Consider the following 25,313-nt stretch of genomic DNA (forward strand, 5'->3'; position numbering starts at 1 on the left):
AGCAAACTAGAAAGGAAAAAACAAATATAAACATTTTTCTGCTCTGTATGAAATGTGAGATAAAAGGACATTTACTGAGTCTGTATTTTCCTGTGTGTGTGTGTGTGTGTGTGTGTGTGTGTGTGTGTATTAATGTGCATATAGGCACATGTTATAGGTGGGAGGGAGGTATATTTACTAGTGTGTACTTTTAATGTTTATCCCATCCATAATTTAACCACCACACACTGTATGGGGAAAAATAATAGAAAGCAGAATTTCTTTTCTTCTTGTGTTAGTCAATGTTAAAAGAGCCACTTTCCCTGAAAATTAGCAAATGATCAGTGACATTTTTTAAGATGTACAATCAAACTGAGGTAATATAGGCATCATTACTATAGCTATGATCCTAAGATTTTATCATCACTAGAATCCTTTTTCTCCTAGTTAAATTCTATGAAAGGGACTATTTGGGGTTCAAACCATCCTTTCATGATGGAAATACCAAATAACTGTGTGGAACATGTTGCAAAGCTATAAGTAACATCCCTATATTATCGGAATGTAAGAGATTAATACCATTAAAAAACAGGGGATGAGTTAAAGAATTTCTAAAAATCCAAATACATCAAACCATACTTCATTCTTCCTTCTGTCATAAGATTTATTATGATATGGATATTTCACATGAAAAACAAGAGCATATTTATTGACACTAGCAAAATAGTAGCAAGAAAAATAATTTATATTCTACCTTTTTCTGAGCACTTGGACAAAGTCACTTAAATTCTCTATGCTTCAGTTTCCTAAGTCAATTTTTTTAAAGACTGAGTATCAAATGGTATAATATACTTGGAATCATCTTATGTAACTGTAACCAATGATGTATCTGTAATGTCATTGTTAGCTGCCTAGTTTTAAATCTTACCAAAACACAGCAAGAATCCCAAGAGGCCAAGACTATTTTAAAACAAATGCTTGTAGAATTATATATCTTATAATATGTATTAAACGGGATAGACTAGTTAGGGTGTGTTACGCACAACCTCCAATATCAGCAGCTTAATACAACATGGAAATTTCCTTGTAGGTCTGGGCAACTCTTCAGTTCAGCAATATTCCATGTAGTGTACAAGCCAGTCCAGGCTGATAAAAGCTCTACCGTCTTCTCCCTGTACCAGCTGGAACATGCAGCTGCCTATGTTAAGAAGGGAAGAAAAGCACTAGAGAGTCTTCCTGTAGGAATTATATACTCAGTGTAGAAGTGGGCCAAGACCTAATTAACTTTCACTTATAATCCATCAGCAAAAACTAGTCACAACAGTCCCTTCTTTTGCAGAAGAAAAAGGGAGCATGGTCCTCTTGTGTTTCCTGAAGGAAGAGAACCGAATATAGGAGAGCACCAGTCTACTACAAGTTTCATTAATTATGGTAAGGTTTTTTTTTTTTAAAGATTTTATTTATTTATTTGACAGAGAGAGATCACAAGTAGGCAGAGAGGCAGGCAGAGAGAGAGGAAGGGAAGCAAGCTCCCTGCCGAGCAGAGGGCCCGATGCGGACTCGATCCCAGGACCCCGAGATCATGACCTGAGCCGAAGGCAGAGGCTTAACCCACTGAGCCACCCAGGCGCCCAATTATGGTTAGGTTTTAACTAGCCCTAAATCCAATTGCCTATAGATGATTTGATACAACGATTGGTATCTTTGTATTCCATACAGGTGATTCAATCAGAAAAAAAATTGAACCACATGTAAAAATAAATATACTTACAGAATAAGGGTAACATATTAACTTACAAATATAACCAAGGTTTGATATTTGTTCTGTACCAACTTATTCTATATCTCAGGCCAAGCATGGAAATCCCAAGAAACAACACAAAACCTTTCCATTTCCCAAAGCTCCAAAACCAACCTGCATGCATACTTATACACATATGCACACAGTTTCAGACAAAATGCATGACCATCTTAATGGAATAATATAAAACATCTTCTGAAGACACTAAGACACCATTACAGAGAGAACTGAGAACTGAGTGGTAGAGAAATGTCCATGCTATAAATTTAAAGCAAATTTCTAACATTTCTTTCCCAATGTGGACAGGCAGAATACCAGAGGTATATGAAGATCAAGTCATACCTTGGATGAGGAAGATTATTATTACTACTAAATAGCTTGAATGGAAAAATATATATATATATATATATATATATATATATATATATATATATAGTTATGTGTTTGCCTAGCAGGATCTATGAATAAGAACTAGCAGGACCAGTTCCAAAAATTATATAAATAGATGATTCATGACACAGGAAATTCTATATGGCTCATTTTGGATGTCTTGGTATAAAGGCATTATATGTGTAGTTGCTGTAGATCCTTGATGTTAGCAATCAAGATCTTAAGTTAATGTTAATCTTAAAACCACATAATTTTAGAGAGAAAATCTGAAGAAAGTTTTTCCTAAGGAAAGTTTTTCCTAATCCAGGCAGAATTGAGAACCTTATTTATTTCTGCTCCCCAGCAAATATTATGCATGTTGCCTCTAATACCTTCCCAATGGTGTATTTTAATAGTTGACTTCCTCAATACCAAACTATATATTTTTAAAGTCTCAAATAATCCTCCAAATGTAGTGGATTCTCAGTAAACATTTGTTGAATGACTGAATGTGCTGGGAAACTAAAGGTATGTGACAGATCCTAAGGAAAACAGTAATTTAGGCTAAATGTTTTTCTCCCAGATTTAGCTTGAGCTCCACTCAATACTAATGATTTTGGGATAGGACAAAGCTGATTTATGAAGGACTACCCATTTCCTTACAGTTTTAAGGTATATAAATCATAAAAACAGGGTCTCTAGTGTCAGACTACCTGGGTTCAAATCTTGTCACCACCAATTCATTCTTATGGGACACTAGGTAGGATACTTAAGGTTTTTTTTTGTATTCCAATTACCTCATCTTTTAAATGAGAATAATACTATCTACCACAGAAATGTGTTGAGAATATAAACAGTTAATATATGTAAAGTACTTTAAAAAGTGCTTTGCAGGGGCACCTGGGTGGCTCAGTGGATTAAACATCTATCTGCCTTCAGCTCAGGTCATGATCTCAGGGTCCTGGGATGGAGCCCCACATCCTTCCTGCTCTCTGCTCATCAGGAAGTCTGCTTTTTCCTCTCCCTCTGTGCTCTCATGCTCACTCTCTCTCACTCTCTCAAATAAATAAATAAAATCTTAAAAGAAAGAAAGAAAGAAAGAAAGAAAGAAAGAAAGAAAGAAAGAAAGAAAAGTGCATGGCAAACTGAAGCACTTATTAAGTGTTTGCTTTTATTGCTTTCTGTTCTCTCCCAAGGTGATTCCTCTGACGTACCTAGGGCATTCTTAGTCCTCAGGCTTGGAATTGTCAAGAGGTGACACAGTGGGAACAATGTTATTACTGGCAGACATGGTCTTTTCTATTGTTAAGGACAGATTAGGAAGAGAGATCCCAAATTAATTGCAACTACCTACACTGCAATTTCAAAGGGTTAACTGTTCAGGATACCATTTTTCCTTAAAAAGTCTCAGCTCCCTATTTCACATTAATTTTCCTCTCCCTCATAAAGGTGCCTACATTTTGGAAGTGGAAAGAAGTTGAGGACCACTGTTTAGTGATAAAACAATATAGCATTTCTACCAAAATCTTATACATTTGTTGGGTAAAAAATCTCTTGATAATTGGAGAATCAGTTTAGAACTTGATTTAAAGAACACTCTTGAAAATTCAGAAAGCAAAATAAGTACAAACTTATCTCCTCAATGAGTTAAAATTACCAAAGGTAGGTTGTGTCATCTTCCTTTGTTCTATCTATGAAAGCAAAGTGTACTCAGCTACTTAATATTAGACATGTTCAATCTAAACATATTGGTATATTTTATCTAAAAAGGCCAAAAAATACTATCCTTTTAATTATCGGCTAAGAACAATTGAAAATTCCTTAGGAATATTTGCTGAACTGTACTAAGTTCTAATTAATTTGATCTACTGAATGAAGACCAAATAAAAGTGAAATCATCAATTTGATGTGAATGATAATAAATAAACCTTCCAGGAGGTGCCTGAATGGCTCAGTCAGTTGAGCATCTGACTCTTGACTTTGGCGCAGGTTATGATCTCACGGTTGTGAAACTGAGCCCTGCACAGGTTTCTGTGCTGGGCATGGAGCTTGCTTAAGATTAGTTCTCTCTCCCTCTCCCTCTGCCCCTCTCCTCTGCTTGCTCTTGCTTGCTTTCTCTAAAAACAAATAAGCCTCCCATTATATAAGTATCTAACATGAAGTTAAAATTAAAATATTTGTATTTGTTTTCTCTCTATATGAAAATTCATGGCAAAAAAAAATCACAACTAGAATCAGAGTGAAGCACCATTTTCATTTATAAAGAAGTGAAGCGATACAGAAACAGGCTTACTATTTGGCTTCTGTAACATTTCTGGATTATAAAAGGAGTTACCCAATTCATGAGGTTTTTCAGAAATTTTTAACATATGCTCAAAGGAAGTTACTTCTTCTGTACTATACCTCATATCTAATCCATGTCTTTCATATCAATAAGGATTTTTCACTGTCATTAGATATATTTATTAACCTGCTCTGGAGCTTAAATAAAATATTATTTAGTTCTTTTCTGTACATTTAATTTTTTCAAGGTAGAATATGGGAACTGACATAGAGCTTAGTTATGAAAATTCACAACAATTCAGCCCTAAAAGTTGTATTTAGTCCAATGAGAAAATTTGAAGACCAGTAGATCTCTCCCTATCTGAGCTTCCACCTATGCAGAGTGCCCAAACTGGAAATGAACTTAAAAATAAGAAACAGGAAAATGCATACAGTAGTGCCAAATATTTACCGAACATTCATTTATGTATTTTGCGTGTGCTTGCTCATTTAATTGTTCCAAAAATCCTTAGATCTATGCAATTTTACCCTAAACGAGAGTTGTGAGATTTAGTAAAGTACCCAGTTGCCCGGTTAAATGTGAATTTAAGATAAACAGCACACCAATGTTTCTATGTACGTCTTTAAACTAGATCCAAGCCTTGAAGTTTAGCTTTTAAATATTAGATATTACATGAGAAAATCCTGTGTGTATATGTGTGTGCGTGTGTCAAACATGGGTGTGCATGCACAAACACAAATGTTCTGAGCTGGAGGGGAATACTGAGTAAGGCCAAATGCCTAAAGTCATGTCACAGATGGACCTGCTTGTTCTGTTTCTGTTGAGGCTGGTTGGGATTTAGGATATTTACAAAAGTTAATAGCCTTCCCTAACTTTTGAAGGAAATGTTCTTCTCTATCTAATCTGGTAGACACTAAGCACTTGTAGCTCTCAGGCACTTGAATGTGGCTAGTGTTACTGGAGAACTGAACTTTGAACTTTACTTAATTTTAATTCATTAATAGCCACATGTGCCTAAATGTTTACTGTGTTGGATAGTGAACATCTAGGTCAAAAGGCCAATTAAACAAGATGGAGATGTGGCCTTTTAAAGATAGTTATGTGTACATATTTATAATATTTTCTTTTTTTAAAATTTTTTTTTAAGATTTTATTTATTTATTTGAAAGACAGAGATCACAAGTAGGCAGAGAGGCAGGCAGAGAGAGGGGAGGAAGCAGGCTCCCTGCTGAGCAGAGAGCCCGATGTGGGGCTCGATCCCAGGACTCTGAGATCATGACCGGAGCCGAAGGCAGAGGCTTTAACCCACTGAGCCACCCAGGCGCCCCTATAATATTTTCTTGACTACAAAGGATTCTAAGTGATTATGGATGATCAATGAAGAATCTTTATTTGCAATTCCAAAAATCTTACATATATTCTAGACCAATGATTCTTGAAATGTGGTCCCCAGACCAGCAGCATCAGCATTACCTAGAAACTTGTTAGAAATGTAAATTATCCAGCCCTGCCCCAAACTTAAATCACCAGACACGAAGGCTTTTAATAAGCCCCCCGCCCCCAGTGATTCCAATGCACTTTTGAAAACCTCTGTTGTAGTGCACTAACAGTGTACTAAATAATTGATAAAATAATTACTTAACCCAAGTTACTTTCTTCACTAAATAACTAATAATCATGTAATACTTTTAAAAATTCTTTCAGATGTCAATGACAATGACACATATTTATTTCATGATTTCATTTAAAATAAAATGAAAAAGCCAAGGAGGCACATCTTCCTAAACTGATGGATCACTTATTCTCTTGGCTTATTTCCTGGGCTTCGAATGGCTGTCCCAGTGAAAGGAGTTTCTGTCACAGCTTTTGTTATACAAAAGCTGCAGCAGCTTTGAGACTCCTGCCAACAAGGGTTTTTTAAGGTGCATTGCTGCTCTGGGGGTAGAAAAAAGGTCTCAAAGGAATCATTTTGGTTTTAGGACAAATGTGTCTAAGACTGTTCAGTATCAAAGCAACTATGTGAGAAGTGAAAACTTTCTATTGATCAGCCATTTTGATGTCTAGCGCATTATTGGAAAAAAACAGTATTCCTTTTATTCTTTCTTTTCGTTTTTAGGTTTGTTTTTTCTTCTTCATAAACTGACTGAAATGAACCATGATTTGAAGATCAACAGCCTTCTAATTTGCAAAGGACTAGTATTTCATTAAAAGCAAAGTTCCAAATCCATTTTGCCACTAAGAATAATCCCATCTCATTTTTCACAGAAAGTGGTCTTGGCTATTTCAATTTTCTTTATATTTTAATGAATCACCTTTCACTAAATCTCAGAGTAAGGTTAAGGTCTAAAAAACATGGGATTAAAATCAAGCTGATGAGTGTGAAATCCAAGAAGTTTAATGTCTGTGTGCCCTTAAGCAAGTCATTTAATTTCTCTGAGCCTCAGCTTCCTCATCCACAAAAATGGAAATAATAATATTTAACTCAGAGAATAATTTTGTGAATTAAAATAAATAAATGGAAAAGTGCCTAGCTTATATTCATCAAAAAAGTTACCAAAGAAGATCTACAAGAAAGGAAACATTCTTATCACTAAAATGGATATTTCCTATTAAAAAAGCCAACATATTTTAATATTATTATTAGCTGGAATATATTACTTTATTCTCTTGATACTTTTTCCATTAAAAAACAATTAAACGAATATATCCCACTTCTCTATTTAACTGAAGGTTTTTATTACTCTCAAACATTTCTTCTCAGATAATTATATTTCTAATGAAGATACTTAGTTTCAATTTCATTTGATCCTTAGTGCCTGCTTTAGAGCTTGATAGTTTATGAATCTATATTCCTTTAAGTTTATGAATTAAATACTTTATAAGATATTTCCTTCTATTCCATTCTTTTAGTGTGTTTCATTTTTCTTCTATTTTTCAGATTTACTGAGGCATAACTGACAAACAGGAAGTATATATATTAATGGTGTACAACTTGATGTTCTGTATATATTGTGAAATGATCACCACAATCAAGTTAATTCACATAATGATAACCTTACACAGATTCCATTTTCTTTCTTTCTTTTTCTTTTTGTTTGTGGCGAGAATGCTTAAGATCTACTCTTTAAGCAAATTTCAAGTATATAGTATAGTATTGTTAACTATAGTTACTGTTCTGTACATTAGATCCAGAGAACTCACTCATCTTGCATAACTGAAACTTTGTACTCTTTGACCAACATCTCCCAATTTCCCCCTCCCTCCTTACCCTAGCAACAACCACCATTATACTCTGATTCTGAGTCTTAATATGTTAGATTCCACATGTAAATGAGATCATGCAACATTTGTGTGTCTGTAACTCGCTTATTTCATTTCACATAATGTTCTCCATGATTTCAAACTTAAAGAAAAGTTGCCCCAAAAAAACCATCCTTACAGCTTTACTAGATTCACTAATTGTTTATATTTGCATTTTATCTCACTATGCTTTTTATTCTCCCCTTTCATTCACCTACACACACACAAACATACACACACAGCAAATACACACACAACTGCTTCTTAAAATAAGGGTGATCAGGAAGCACTGTGTCATTTAACTAGAATTCATTTCTTCCTTGGCACCACACAAAATAATACATCTTACAATAGATGGCAGCTTAGATTCGATGAAATGCAGTAAATCTTTGTACGTTACAGCAAGGAGATTGTGGGGGTTTTGTTATAGCAGGGAGCATTAATTACTCTATTAAAAGTGGAATGAGATTCCCAGATAAAAAGAACAGTGTCAGCAAGCTCCTAAGACTTAAAACTGTTGTAGAAGTTGCAAGCAGTTAGGTCTCAGTGGAGTGTAAATTATGGAATGGCAAACGGCAGTAACTACTACCTAGCTGAATGTGAGTGGAACTAGCAAAAGCTTTGATATTTAATAATGCACTTCCTCTTGGAGTGAACTGCATAATCATGAATATTTGTTTGAGTGATGTTTGTGGCTTTTTCACTATGGTTTTAATAATGAGAGTATATTTTAAGAAATATTTTGAAGGAGATAAGCCAAATAATTAACATCAATGGGCTGCTATTTTACTTGATCACTTATTAAGACTAGTTATACATACAATACAAAATTATTGTACTAAAATTAAGGTTATGACATATGAATATTTTATGTTAACATAGTTGTTTTCATGTGACACATTTTCACACTGCAAAGTCTTTGTTAACTATATTTTTATTCTTAGCTTTTGCCTGGAAGAAATGCAATCTTAACAGATTTGTTGATCATTCTTATAATACAATGTAGAACTTTAGTTATATACAAACTTCAATATACAAACATCGGTGATCACGGATGCAATTCAAACTTTATTCCTCCAGGTCTTAAAAGAGTTCTCTTCAGTGAAAGAAAGAACACATTTACACTTTATTTCTTAACCTGAGACAAATGACCCGAACATGGAGTTCATAATAAAATTGTAGAGATAATGCTATATTTTCAACATCCTCTGAAAAAAAAAATTTAGATGGAATTAACATGTACCTGCATAGCTAAAACTATAGACTGAAGAGTCATGCTTGTTTTATCACATCCATGTTTCCCAAATGATTTTCTATCTCAATAAAAACATGGTAAAGTGAAACTTAAAGGAGCCATTGAAACAAGAAGCTAAAATAGCCCCAGGTTGTTGGTTTGGGGATTAACTCTATCAGTATCCTTCAGAATTTCAAATAATGACTTCCTTTCATTCTATATACTTTTGACCCACACGACGGTATTTTATTTTTTGTACTCTGATTATGTACATACATACATACTTTGGTTATGTTATCAAGTGGACAAAATGAAAGTTATTTGAACTCCAATAACTATGCTAATCTCCAGGATAATCTAGTCTAAAGGGCTTCAGGCTGTTTCTAGGGACAGAGAATAAGGCAGATGGGACTGATGGAGTCTGAGTAGTTAAGTTGTCAAATTCTATGCTTTCTCAAACCAAACCAAACACATCCACTTTATCTACTTTATGTATTGGGATATACATGAGATTTCATTTAAGAGACAATTGTATAAAAACTTCTAAAGCCATTTATATACCAAATGCCAATAAAGCAGAGTAAATAAAGCAGAGTAAAACGGGGGGGACAGTAGAATCAGTTTTGCATTGAAAATCCTCAACCAGTACTTGCTAACTGCAGACACTTGAGTGAATTTTCTAACTCTGGATCTCAATTCCTTGTAAAATGAGGTTAATAATTACTGCCCACAGCATAAATTTAAGGAATAAATTAAATAATACATGTAGAACCATGCTACACCAAGTTCATGGTTGCCTGTCCATGACCAGGCTACAATGAGATAAGGAGTTTATGCCAAAGTGTAAATCAACTATATCACAAGAAAATGGTTTCATTTGGCTAACTTCTTACTTTTCACAGTACAACTTTTATAAAAAAGGAAGTAGTGTATTGAGTTCATTCTAGCACAAGTCCTTATCTTACTGAAGACTGGCCTTTTGGGAAGCAAAGAATTTTATTCATTTTTTCCCAGCATTATTGAAATATAATTAACGTATTACATGGTATAACTTAAACACGATTTGATACTTATTTTATGTACTTCAGAACCACAGTAGCGCTGGTTAAAACCTCCATCACAGAACCACCATTTCATTTTTTGGTGGATACATTTAAGATCTACTCTTGTAGCAACTTTCAAGAATATAATGTAGCATTGTTAACTACAGTCACCATATTGTGCATTAAATCCCCAAAACTTAATAAGTTCTTATAACTGGAAGTTTGTATCCTTTGATCAACCTCTCCCTACTTCCTCCACCCCTCCAACCCTGGCAATGTCCATTCTATTCTCTGTTTCTTTTACTTCAGCTTTTTTAGATTCCACATATAAGTGAGATTATGTAGTATTTGTCTTTCTCTAACTTATTTAGCATATATATAGTGATATATATAGTGATATATATAGTGTATACACACACACACACAAACACACACACTCCTTTATCCTTTCATCTGTAGACAAATAGGCTATTTCCACATCTTAGCTATTGTGAATAATGCTTAAATGGACATGGAGGTGCAGATATCTTTTTAAGGTCCTGATTTCATTTCCTTTAGATATAAACTAGAAGTGAGACTGCTGGGTCATATGGTAGTTCTATTTTTAATTTTTTGAGGAACTTCCATACTGTTTTTAATAGTGGCTGCACCAATTTACATTTCCACCAAAAACTCATAAGTGTTCCTCTTCCTTTATATCCTTTCCAACACTTGTTATCTTTTATATTTTTGATAATAGCCATCCTAGCAGATGTGAGGTAATGACTCTTTATGGTTTGGATTTGCATTTCCCTGATGATTAAATGATGCTGAGCACCTTTACACATATCAATTGACCATTTATATGTCTTCTTAGAAAAAAATCTATTCAGATGCTTTGCTCTTTTTTATTAGAATGTTTATTTTGGCTATTGAACTATATGAGTTCCTTATATATTTTGGATCGTAACCCCTTATTTGGTAGATGTTTTGGAAATATTTCCTCCCATTCCAAAGGCCACTTTTACATTTTGCCAGTTGTTTCTTTTGCTATGCAGAAGCTTTTAGCTTGATGTAGTTCTACTTGTTCATTTCATTTTTTTTAATTGTTGTCATTTTTATTGTCATCAGTTTTTTTTTTTTTAATTATTTTCAGCGTAACAGTATTCATTGTTTTTGCACCACACCCAGTGCTCCATGCAATCCGTGCCCTCTCCAATACCCACCATCTGGATCCCCCAACCTCCCACCCCCCGCCCCTTCAAAACCCTCAGATTGTTTTTCAGAGTCCATAGTCTCTCATGGTTCACCTCCCCTTCCAATTTCCCTCAACTCCCTTCTCCTCTCCATCTCCCCTTGTCCTCCATGCTATTTGTTATGCTCCACAAATAAGTGAAACCATATGATAATTGACTTTCTCTGCTTGACTTATTTCACTCAGCGTAATCTCTTCCAGTCCTGTCCATGTTGCTACAAAAGTTGGGTATTCATCCTTTCTGATGGAGGCATAATACTCCATAGTGTATATGGACCACATCTTCCTTATTCATTCGTCCATTGAAGGGCATCTTGGTTCTTTCCACAGTTTGGCATTTCATTTTTTTCTTGTTTGTGTTTTTGGTTCATATTCAAAAAATCATTGCCAAGACAGATGTCAAGGAGTTTTTCCTCTGTGTTTTCTTCTAGCAGTTTTACGGTTTCAGATATTATGTTTAAGTCTTTAATCCAATTTGAGTTAATTTTTGTGAGAGGTGTAAAATAGAGGTCCAATTTCACTATTGTGCAGGTGATTGTCCAGTTTTCCCAGCACTGTTTATTAAAGAGACTATCATTTCTCCATTGAGTATCCTTGGCTCCCTTGTCGAATATTTGCTGTTCATAATTTATTTTGGAGCTCTCAATTCTGTTCCATTGGAATACATGTCTTTTAATGCCAGTAGCATACTGTTTTGATTACTATACATCTGTAACATAGTTTGAAATCAGAAATTGTGATGCCTCCTATTTTTTTCTTTTGCAGGATTGCTTTGGCTACTTGGAGTCTTTTGTTCCATATGAATTAAAAAAAAAACAACAACTTTCTACTTCAGAGAAAAATGCCACTGGAATCAACTTGTAAGAAAAACTTTCTACTTCTGTGAAAAATGCCATTGAAATTCTGATAGGAATCGCAACTGAAAATTTATTTATTTATTGATGGACATTTTAACAATATTAATTCTTCTGATCCATGAACATGAGCTATTTTCCCATTCACTTGTGTCTTCTTTAATTTTTTTCATCAAAGTGTTATCATCTACAAATCTTTCACTTTTTTGGTTAAATTTATTCCTAAGTATTTTATTGTTTTGGATGCTATTGTGAAAAGGATTGTTTTATTTCTTTTCCAGATATTTTATTGTTAGTATATAGAAATAATAACTGATTTCTGTATGTTGATTCTATATCCTGCAACTTTACTGAATTTATTGATTCATTTTAAATCTTTTGAGTGAACTCTTTATGACTTTCTATATATAAGATCGTATCATCTGCAAGCAGAGATAATTTTGCTTCTTCCTTTCTGATTTGGATGCCTTTTATTTCTTTTTCTTGTCTAATGCTTCAGCTAGGACTTCCAGCAAGAGTGGTGAGAGTGGGCACCCATGAATTTTTCCTGATCATAGAAGGAAAGTTTTCAGCCTTTCACTCCTAAATATCATGTTAGTTGTGGGTTTGCCACATATGACCCTTATTATGTTGAAGTTTATTCCTTCTATACCCAATATTTGAGAGTTTTATCATGAAAGGATATTGAATTTTGTCAAATACTTTAATCTGCATTTACTGAGATTATCATATGATTTTTATCTTACATTCCAATAATGTGATGTATCACATTTATTGATTTATGTATGTTAAGCCATCCTAGTGTGTTTGGCAGGGACAATTAATTACCATTCAGCTCAGTTTGAGTTTTTTGATATGTCAACTGGTAATGTCCTTAGGCAGGTAAAGTTTGCTATCAGGGTCTATTTTGGGTTGAGGCCACTGCTCAAACTCTGAAGTACGGTGGTGCCACTGGCTTAGAACAGCCAGATAGGACTGTTGGCTTGGTTCCCTGCCCAAGTGAGGCCATAGGATGGGCTCCATAGTTGCCTGCATTCTCTGGTCAGGCTTCCTAAATGCTAGATCTGGGTACTATACTTAGATTTAGGTGGGGTGTGAATTAGATTCCTGCCTCTGGTAGGCCAGGAAAACAGACCCTCAAGGCCAACACAGCTCATTGTTTGGGGACATAAATCAGGTAAGAATGTACACTGAATTGCCTGGCAAAACGGTGCCACTGGTTTTGCTCTGCTGATGGGGAAAGCCACCAGCTGTGCTCTCTGTTCAAGTGCCACTATAAGAAGGGCTGTTGGATAGGATATGCTGCTTCCTGTGTGTTCTGATGAGGTTCTCTGGTTGTGCAGGCTAAAGGCTGTGTTCAGCAAATGGTGAGGCTATGAATTAGTTTCCCTGTCTGGACAGTGGGAGAACAAGCTCCAAGAAGAGCAAGGTTCTTTGTGTTAGTGACTCAAGCCAACCCAAGTCCCAAGTTCCCTGGCTGAACAAGGCCACTGGCTTTGCTCTGTGGATAATCGGTTCTGCCTGCCAGACTCTCTGCTTGAGTGTTGCTAAGCTGCAGGACTTCAAGGTGTTCTAGATAGGCTTTTGGTGGGGCAGGACCAAGGAACTACACTCAGAAGTAGGTGTACTATGACTGAGGTCCTCTGCCTGGGTGGGTGGTAAGGGTGGGATTCCCAGGACGAGGCTCCAGGGCTTTCAAGGTTCTTAAGGACCAGAATCAGGCAGACTTGTGCTCCACCAAGTTCCCTGGTCAAAATGTGCCACTATCTTGCTCCTCCCCTTTCTCCATCACAATCAGATTCCTGATGGTCAAACCCCATAGATTTCCCATTGACCCCCCATGAGGTGAGACCAGAGCAGGGACTTCCAAGAAGTGACCCACAATGATGGGGGAGCTAGATGTCCACCCCACACCATCTTTTTCCACTGCAGGAACTATCAGGGGAGATCTCTCAGTATGGTGCTGTCCCAGCCTGGGGGAGGAGCAATGTTTACTGAATAGCTGCTCTTCTTACCCTTCTATTTAGTCTGTCTTGGTTCCTGTGGTACAGGGGTGGGCTTTGGCCTCACCAAAGAATTTTCTCAGTGTTGCCTTGTCCATAAATAGTTATTAGCTGTTGTTCTTGTGAGGGGATGCAAAACTGGGAACAACCTATGTCACTGCAAGAATTTCTTATTTAAAATTCATCTTATTAACCCTTTTGTAGTTCATAAGTGTGATGACTGGATGTTCATGCCATTGTGTGACATGTGCCTGCCTCAAACCTTGTTACAACCACGTCACATTACCTGTCTGACATGAATGAATGAATGAATGAATGAATGAATAAAATTCATCTTATTATGGCAGCCAAGTCTCAAAGCAATAAATTCCAATTTAGCTCTAAAATATATTGAAAACATACTCACAAAAATTTGAAGAAAAGATCATATCACTATCAGAGGTTAAAACTATCTGAAAACCTGGCCCCATAACCTGGGGGGAACTTCTAGTAATTCATTGTGATGAAGTTGGAATCTCTGATCCCATGACTTGGAGGCTGATACTGTCTTCTTCTACCACTAAACTGCTAAGAATAACAGTTTTGGAAGTGTTCTAAAATAGCCAACCCCAACATGCTTCATATTATTGCAATCCTTCATCACAGGCCAAAATAAAATTTATTCCCGTTATCTGTATGCCCATGATATATTGTGCTTCTTTTCAGTTGGAGCTCATTTGCACTTTCTTATATCACCAAGGCTTTTTTCCTGAGCCCTTGGTTATTGAAATATGTCCCTAGATAATCACTCCCTCACTGAATATGCCACCCACTTCACCCACACAAGTGAACTACTTCAAAATCCCAGCCATTCTCTGCTATCTTCTCATGGTGTACTACTTATGCTCCTCTATCTGGTTCATCTCAGAAAACAAAGTTTATTTGTTTGAAGACCACCTTATGTGTGCATATAGCATTATATCTTGTGATATTTCTGGTTTATTCTATTTTGGATACTGGCATTTAATTGTTAGGTAATCACTCATTTTAAACAGTTCACCTGTGCTTGTAAATCCAAATAAGTGAATTGTATAGTAAGAGATTATGGAGCCAATATATTTTATATAATATATAAGAATACTTGTCAGATGTTCATGAAAATTCTAGAACTACCTATCCATCTATCCAAATGAAATACACATTTTAATAATTAAATGAAATCCATGCAATTAACTTACTTATAAGGTTATATAAAAAATGAAAAGATCTAGCACTTAATATGATAATTGTTGCCTACAGCATATACTGAAGTAAAATCCTTGTGGCATTAAAAAATGTTGTCAAAATAGCTTGAACAAATTATAAATTACAGCAAAGTTCACTATTACCAATGTTCTAAATTAAATATAGGATTTAGATTAAAAAAATACTGGGTGTGGTGCAAAAAACAATGAATACTGTTATGCTGAAAAGAAATAAAAAAAATACTGAGGTTAAATTCTTATTTCACTATATAGTGGATATATAAATTAAAAAGCTTATGCGCTTCGTTTTGACATCAGTTTCTTCATAACAACTGGTTGAAAATGATACAAAACTTACCAGGTTATTATGAAAATTGATACCAGATATGTATATGAGACACCTTGTAGGCTATCTGACCAAAAATAGTAGAGCAAATTCAAGTAGAAAAACAGAGCATCTGAGTTCAAACAAAAAAGTGGAACTTATGAGATCTCTTTAAAATAAAGAATATGACTTTTCTTTTTTAAAAAATTTTTAAATTTTTTTATTATGTTCAGTTAGCCAGGAAGATGACCCTTCTCCTAAAAACAAATACTTAATACTTAAACACTTACAGATGATTTTGTGACTAACTGTATTGAACACTAACGTGCTGCCCAAATTTCCTTCAGAAATGATGGGCTGATTACTAACCCAGGTGCTGGAAGTACGGTTGCTGGTTGACAGCTCCCAACTATAAGGCCTGCTTCAGTAATTACCTCAGTTTAAGAGAATAGTCTCAGCCAAGGTTATTCCTCAATTCCAGATGGCCTACAGCTAATCCTGATCTACAAAGGAGAATAAAGACTCATTCCCCTCATCCAAAATCAAGATTCTCCTGAAGTTTCATCTCATCTACAGAACTCTCCATGGATTGGCTAAGACTTCCACTGATACTGCATTTCTGTTCAACTTCTTCTGAATAATCCTATTTTTTGTGAATTCCCTTCCATACCATTTATCCCATGAATACTCCTTAATTATATTAATCTTCAAATCACAGTTAGATTCCTGGGGAACCCAATATGCTAGAGCAACACACACAATTTATAGCTATTATCTCATGAAGTCATCACAAGCACCATTACCATCATCTCTAGAAGTAAACTGAGACATGAAGAAGTTATTTGCCCACTGTCCAGGATTTAAACCTTACATTTCACAAAAATGTAATGAACTTTGCCAATATCATATTCATTCTATTTCTATAACTCTCATGTTCATTAAGAGTCATAGAATACTGGAGATAACATAACACTTAAGCTTCTATTGTAAGAAAGCCCTGTATTTCCACAAGAATATCTGTGCCACAGAAAATTCCTTAGATCAAGTCTTATGTTTGGCATAAGCTAAATCAAAAAACAGAACAAACAAAAAAACCCCTTGTTTCTGTAAGATGAAATTATTATTGAATATGTTACCTAGTTTATAAACTCATGTTCAATACCTGTATTCTACTGTATTAGGCCCTTCCCAGTTAGTATCAAAGTGGATCTTCAACATTTTGAAATTGAATTTGTTTTTAGTAAAATTTTTCTCCAGTTATGAATTCCAGCCAAAACAAAATCTTTGAATGTTAGAATATTACAATACAGGTTGGATTTATAATAATTAACAGAGACATTAACAGCTGGGTAAAAAAAAAAATCTGTCCTCATGATTTTTGTTACTTAAATTTGTAAAGGACAGGGTTCGACTTACTTTTTTTTAGTCTAAACTTCTGAGCTTTTTGTAAAGTGATACATAAATGATGGATTTCTTAACTTGTTTCCTCAGATGTTTTCTATATTCATTTTCTATTAAGCATTACAATGATCTGACCTGCTCATTATATTTTTTATACTAAACTAGTGTAGTAATTTCAAGCTGTTCTCCTAAACGATACAGCTGGGCTAAGGTGGTCTTGGATAGTTTCTTAGCAAAAGATAATCAAGTTAAAAATGTTAGTTTATACTGGAACATGTGCTTAATCAGAGAGAGATATATAGTGGTTGAACCTAAAGGGGAATAGGTCCTGGCCACACAAACATGGTGAATTTAGCTCTTTATTTTTTTTTTTAAAGATTTTATTTATTTACTTATTTGACAGAGAGAGATCACAAGTAGATGGAGAGGCAGGCAGAGAGAGACAGAGAGGGAAGCAGGCTCCCCGCTGAGCAGAGAGCCCGATGCGGGACTCGATCGCAGGACCCTGAGATCATGACCCGAGCCGAAGGCAGCGGATCAACCCACTGAGCCACCCAGGCGCCCGAATTTAGCTCTTTAAATATTTGAGGTCAATGCTCACCATCAAAGTTTTCCTCAGTGATCTCATGGCAGGAGTCTGCATTTGGGAAATAGAATTCTCGGTCCAGAAAGTTTTACTATTTCTAGTCATTATATTAAAAAATGAGTAGGTTAATGAACATTTACCCCTTTTGCCCTTTAAAGATTTCTGTTCTGAGAGAGTTTATAATCTCATTGGGAGTAAAATCTGTGTTTTGTGTTTAACATTCCTCACTGCAGTTAACTCCCTGATGTGCACAAAATAGCTCCAATGTGCTGAGTGCTTAGTGTGTCTTACAGAAAAATAATCTCTAAAATACAACCCTGTAACTAGGTATTTTTTCTTAAGATGAGAAACCTGAGGCTCAAAAAGGTTAAATAATTTTTTTAAAGATTTTATTTATTTGACAGACAAAGATCACAAGTAGGCAGAGAGGCAGGCAGAGAGAGGAGGAAGCAGGCTCCCGGCTGAGCAGAGAGCCAGATGCGGGGCTTGATCCCAGGACCCTGGGATCATGACCTGAGCCGAAGGCAGAGGCTTTAACCCACTGAGCTACCCAGCTGCCCCAAGGCTAAATAATTTATATGACTTATATTTTAATAGACATTTGATGATGCTTGCTAACTTGAATTTATTACTTTATCTTGATTTAGCAAGAAAAATATCATGATATATGCATTAATGATATATGCATTTATATAATGCATACATTATCACACATACTTTCACAAAATAAACACAGGTATATTCCGTAGCATATGAGCAAACACAAGCTAATCTTTGTATCAACTCCTGATATGTAAGTCCCTATGCCACAATCATAAAGAATTATTCTTCCTTTCCTGAATGTTCCATACATTCTTACCCTTCTCTGTTTTTGCAAATGCAACTTGCTAAGGCCAAAGATGAGAAAAGAATTTTGTAGAAAAGGGGTTTTCAAAGGATATGAAAGAAGATAGTAAAGCTGACATAAAAGAAAAGCAGGAGAAACAGAAGATTTAGTAGCACATTTAAGACATTAGATTTTATTCCAAATGTAACTAGAAATGATTGAAGAGTTTAAGCAAAAAATAAATTAATCTGATTTGAATTTTAAAATATCACTTTACTGGTAGAGAATGAACTGATGAAGTTTGAATCAAAATTAAAAGTGAGGGTAGGAAAGACTTTCATGGTGCATAAAGGTTCTCTAATGCTATCACTAGTAGGTAGTAAGAGACGATCACTACTGGACTACTCATAACTGTCAAGTTATAACAATACCATGAAGCGTGGAGTCCTGAATAAGAGAAAATCATGTTTTAAAAAATAATGGTGTGGGTCAATTTTTACATAAACACAAAAATACCAAAGATATGTAGAAAAGAAAAAAAAAACTTATGCCAGTTCTGTTTTTTTCTTCCATGGAGGTATCCCACTCAAAATACTTATGCCTTTTTTAAAAAATTTTATTTATTTATTTGTCAGAGACAGAGACAGAGAGAGTACAAGCAGGGAGAGTGGCAGGAAGAGGGACAAGCAGGCAACCTGCTGAGCTAAGATCCCAATGCAGGACTCGATCCTAAGGCCCTAGGATCATGAAATGAGCCAAAGTCAGATGCTTAACCCACTGAGCCACCCAGGCATCCCTGAAACTTTTTCATAACTTATTAAGTGACTGAATTTTCAGATCTTGTTTTACAAAACTACAGCAGGATTCACCTGAATAAAGAGAGAAGGAGTAAACTAACATATAATCTATAGTTCTGATTGAATAGGTTCACTCTGCAACTGATGTATGTTTTTAGAGATTAAAAAGAATTTGGACATGCCCTCACAGTGTGTCTAATATTCTGTTAAGCTTTACAAGTAGTGAAAGAGCAAGTCCAAAAGGATCAAAATAAAGATGAATAATCTTTAATTTTATCTCATATACTTTTTAAAAGCTCCAATTATTCTTTTCCTGAACACAATACAAAATAGTAACAATAAATTAAAGAAAAAAATATTAAGACTAAGGATGTGTGATATGAATAGAAAATCCTAGACAGAGTCAGTTTATATAAATCCACATGAGAAGATTCAAGGAAACCAGAGCAAAATAGACAAGTAAAACACCCTTCACTGATCATTTTTTTTGTTTAAAAGATTATTTGTGAAAGGACATATATTCAAAACAACAAATGAAACTAAAAAACAACAAACTTTAAGGAAGAAATTTGATATATTTCAAGAAAAAAACATGGGGCGCCTGGGTGGCTCAGTTGATTGAGCATCCAACTCTTGATTTTGGCTCAGCATGATCTCAGGGTCATGAGATGGAGCCCTGCATTGGGTTCCATGCTGGGCGTGGATCATGCTTAAGATTTCTCTCTTCCTATTTTTCTACCCCTCCCCACCACCTCTCTCCCTCTCAAGGAAAAAAGAGAGAGAGAGAGAGAGAGGGAAAACATAACTGTGGATGCTTTAGTTAAGCCCAGAAAATGCATAAAGATTTTAGTAGAGTTACGCCTACACTATATTCCCTTCAACAAGTTTCTTCAAGCCTCAGGTGAAGGGAAAACAACTTAAGAAATTGTGAAGTAGGCAAAACTGGTTTTCAGCATGCCCTAATGTATCAGTTACATATTGCTATGACACACTGTAACAAAAACAAAATCTTGGTTACATACAACACCATGCATTTATTTTTCTATGCATTAATGGATAAGTTAGAGATCACCTGATTTAGGCTGGACTTAGCTAGAACAGCTCTGCTCCAAGTAACTCTCTTTCTATTTGTTGAAATGATAGCCTAGCTCAGAAATATCCTCATGGCAATGGCAGAAGCGCAAGACTAAAAGCAAACAAGCAAACAAACCAAAAAACCCTACAAAGCCCTCTAAGACCAAGGCTCAGACCAGGCAAAATGTTACTTTTACTGCATTCTGCTGGCCAATGAAAGTCACATCAACAAACCCAAAAATCAAAAGATAGGAAAAGATATTCCACCCCTCGAGTAGGGAGAAGCAAGAGTAAGTAAATATTTCTGAACAATAATATAATCTACCACACCCCCTTTCTTTTTTCTTTGCTTCTCTTCTGTCAGCCCCTTTCTTTAGCTCTGGGGGAAAAGTCAATTAATAAAAATTAAATCACAGTAAAGGACTTGACATACCCTTCACTGGAGAAATATATCTGTTTTGAAGAAACAAACATAGGATAGGTGTAATCCCTGATGGTGTCATTTCAAGCATCTTCTGGGAGTTGTACTTCTGGAGAGGGCCTTTATATATGAGAGCATATTGAACCATAGACAGATAAGCTCTAAACACCAGGTAAGTTTTTTATTTTCCTCTCAATATCACTTCTGGATTATATTATTTAAATAAGCCTCCTTTTCTCTGTTTTTGCTTCAGAAACACTCAAACTCTTCTGCAACCACAGGAGCCAATAAAATGATGCGTTCACCATAGCTGGCAAGCCACCAGCTTCTTAGGTTTTACTGGATTGGTGAATTGTTAGTATTTTAGCAAGGGAAAACCATAGCATCATAATTATAAAATAATCCAAAGCCTAGTCTACTGAAAGTGCAACATTATCATTTTCATTTTTGTTCTTTATTAGCTATGAGAATTCAAATTTCCAAAGATCTCTGGGCTCTTTAACACACATGCCATACTCACAAAGAGCTGCAAACTGCCATGGATTCTGTTTAACATGTCTTACTGAGATATGAGACCAATGTCTTACTTTATTCTTCATTTGGGCAATTTAATTTCTGTGTCATACCTACAAAATTTACTGAAGTACTACCAAATAAACAAATATGCCCAGAATTAAATTATTTCTTTAAGAACCATACAGGATTCTGAATTCCCTGTTCAATCCACCCCTCCCCACAGCCTGTGCACATTTTCCATAAGGCTTACTTCCACATCACCACTTGACAGAAACACACACTCTCTCTCTTTCTTTCTCTCCATCACTGACCATCAGCTCTCATTACATTTTTTTAAATCAATTCTCTGATACAATCCCTATTTCACAGATGAGAAGTACTAGGGCTGTGAATGAGTGAATAACTTATCCAGAATGTATATTTACTAGTTTTTATAGTTGATATTTTAAATGTCTATAAGTTTAACTCAAAAATCCATCCTTTCTCTACAAAGCAGATTTCCATAAACTCATTCAAAGAGGGTAGTAGATGGTGGTGGCAATTATTATATGTATAGTGGAAAGCCATCACATTAATAGTAATTATCATAACTTATCAAGCACTGTTCTTTGTCAGGCAGAATGCTAAATGCGTCAAATAAATTCCCATTTTCTTCTCCCAACAATTCTATCACTTATGTCTTATTATTATCTTCTTTGGATGACAAGGAAACAAGCACAGAGCTCTCAAGTTATTCCCTCAAAAGCAAATGCTAGCTTTGAACCCAGAGCTTCAACTCTTAACAACTGCGTTACAGAACCATGTGTCATCCCAGAACCATGTATGATGCTGGATCAGAAATAAGGTGAAGGACCAGAATGTCATCTTTGATCTGCAGACTACACAGCTGGGCCACACTTCACTTCAGGAATACTTTATATACTAATGTTCAGTGGTAGAAATTAGAGCAGAAAGTTATCAGATAAGAAAAGTCAGTCCAAGGCATCAACAATTAAAACATCACTAGGCAGGGATGGATCCCAAGGCATGGGAATCCCATAGCAAGTGATAATATCAGGCTTCAGGACAAAAGAGAAGGTCCTGCCATCTGGCCTTCACCCGTTCCTCTCTCAGGACTCATAAAACCTTGACATCCTGGACACAGTCATAGCAGCTAGGAATTGTCTGGGAAACAAAATATGCATGCTTCATTGATTAATCTTACTCCCTATTAAGCAATGAAGAGAAAAAAGTCACATAAAATGTACAAGAGAAAAAAAAGGAAAACTGAATACTGTAATCAATATAGTAAGGAGAGAAAACCAAGGACAGAGTATCATAAAACTAAATTCCAGCCCTGAGATGGGCTAACAGAAACCTTTGGCCTGGTCATTTATCCTTCCAGACCCTCAGTTTCCAGATCTTTAAAATGGAGAAGAGAGAGGTGGAAGGTAGTCAAATGTCATTCAATTTTCTTTCCAGCATTCCATTTTCTATGTTTTTGAATTTTTTTCAGAATTTCTGTTAAAAAAAGACATTATTCTCTCATACCTAGTTTAAAAAAAGACATGAAAATGAACCACTTTATCCTTGTAGGTATGCAGCTTCATGTTTCATCATATTTGTCAAGTCATGCAACAATTTAATTAGCTACTTTCAGCAGTTTTATGCTAGGACTTTTGACTCTGCCCATGTATATACTGAGACTTACTGTAGTGATAGAGGTACTTAGAATTTCTTCAAGTAAATTCTGTTACTTCAAAAGTTCCAAATTCAGATTTTAAAACATGTAATTGTGTGATAATAAAAAGAAGCCTCTTTTGTGTTTTTGTTATTTGTGTTATTTATTTTAAGCATGAATAGTCAATTAGATTTTCAACCTACATTTTTTTGTCCCCCGTTACCTAGGATTTCCCTGTCTTCTAAGATGAGCAAACACTATAATCAGTTTCCCTCAGGCTTGAAATTATCACTGCTATAACTTGAGTTCAGATGGTACCTTCCTTCCAAATCCTTGCTTCAGTTATTTGCCATGAAAAATTACTTTTGGGGGCTGAAATCTCTTACTTGCTGTTATCCCAGAAGTGAATTATTTTAAGGAATTTAACTAATACACATCCCAATAAGGTTTATGGGCCTGCCAAATGTCATTTTAAATAAACAGAACAATTCCCCTCTAATTTATTTTGTGATACATAGGTGAGGAAAAATAAAATCTCAAATTATCAGGCATTTGTTATTTTCATTAAAATAAAAGTTTCCTTTTTTCTTTAATTTTCTATAAATTTCTCCTTCTATCATACGTGTAATTTTTTGAAACTAGCACAACACTAGATTTGTTGACTGTGTGAGGAGCAGATAATACTGTTCTTTCGTGCCATGCAACATTTGAGATAAAACTCAGAGAAATTGTTCCATAGAAACTGTGCTTCAGCAAATTTAATAGGTTATATTTTTTGCAATTAAAAATGAGAGATGGTTACTGTTGAACTTCAATTTAGATTTTCTGTATTATACATACTGATAATATATGAGCATAATATTCTTCATAGCAATTAGTCATGAACACGAACTTGCACAATGTTTTAAAAACACTTCTCAATCCTTTGGGAACCATAACAGACACTGAATTTAGAAACAGAAATTCCCCTTATTGTTATAACTTCTAAGTCTTCTATAAGAAGTCATTTTTACACCCATTAAGAAAATCATTGCCATGTTTTTTTGCTTGTATAGTTGCAAGAAAAAATAAAATTAATACTAAGAAAATATGTATGCATTCTGGAAGATAGAGGGAAAAATGAACCACAAAAGACACACCGAATAAATTATTTTTTATTATATACTGTTGATACTGTGAACTAGGTATATGTTTTCCCATTTATAGCCATAAAAGCCAGGTTATCTAATGAAACTGTTTTGTTTAAGTAGAACTCAGAATTATAGAATTTTAGAATGTTAGAACTGGAAGGAATATCCAACCCAAACTCCTGATCTTATTACTGAGGAAACCAAGTAGACTGATTAAATGAATTGTCCCAGAGTCCACTGATGCTTTATATTTATATTCAAATCACAAACCTCCTTACCCAAGTGAAGCTATGGTACAAGTCTTCCACAAAAGAATATGCATATTTCATAATGTATTAATCCTACCAAACCTTTAGTGGGAAACACAAAGCAATGCATTGTTCATGGTTGGGGGAATTGATTTGTTCTTAATTTAAATAATTTTACTCCTTGTGATCTTCCTTCTCCTTTAGAATCCAATACAAAGTTCATTCATCCAATATTTATTAAACATTTACTATGTACCAGGCTATATTCTAGACAACAGAGATGAACAAGATTCATGGTGTTCATCATATTCAAGTATGCAAATGGATATGTTTGAATTACTGATTTCCATTTTTTGGAAAATCATTCATATTGTTTTCCCATTTCGCCTTCTAGAAATTTTAAATTTCCTTTGTTAGGCTCAAGCTGTTCACTACAAAATGTAAGAGATCATTGTCATTAACAGGTATACCAATCCTATGTTTAAGGAAAAAATAAAAACTAATTTGACCACTGTAGACAAAATAAACCTTTCAAGCCTCTGTTTTAATATCCCCAGTAATTTAGACTGATTTGATTAACCAAAAGTTTTTCCTTAAACATGTTAGATAACTATACTATTAGTCATCCTATGGGATAATAATTACCATTTCTATAGAGATTTACAATTCACCAATTACCTGAAAATACAATAAATAAAAATAACTTACAAGTCCAGTTTAAATATGGATGGCAGTGGGTGGTTTTGGTGCTCTGGACTTTAATTCCTCCCCTTACCCTTTGAGAATCAGATTATATATTAATTTGCACTATTGTTGGGCTTTTTCTTTATCTCAAATAAATCTGAAAAATAAGCATGCCATTTGATGCTACTTTTTAGTGAAAGGAACTGAGGCTCAGATAATTTGCCCAATTTGGGAAGTGACAGTACTCTGATTCCATATTGTATTTCTAGAGATAAATAATATTTTCATCCAAGTTAGTCTCTTCCAATATTTCTGTAAGCT

The sequence above is a fragment of the Enhydra lutris genome, unplaced genomic scaffold (assembly GCF_002288905.1).
Source record: "Enhydra lutris kenyoni isolate GAN:26980312 unplaced genomic scaffold, ASM228890v2 scaffoldscaffold23, whole genome shotgun sequence".
Classification (NCBI taxonomy): domain Eukaryota; kingdom Metazoa; phylum Chordata; class Mammalia; order Carnivora; family Mustelidae; genus Enhydra; species Enhydra lutris.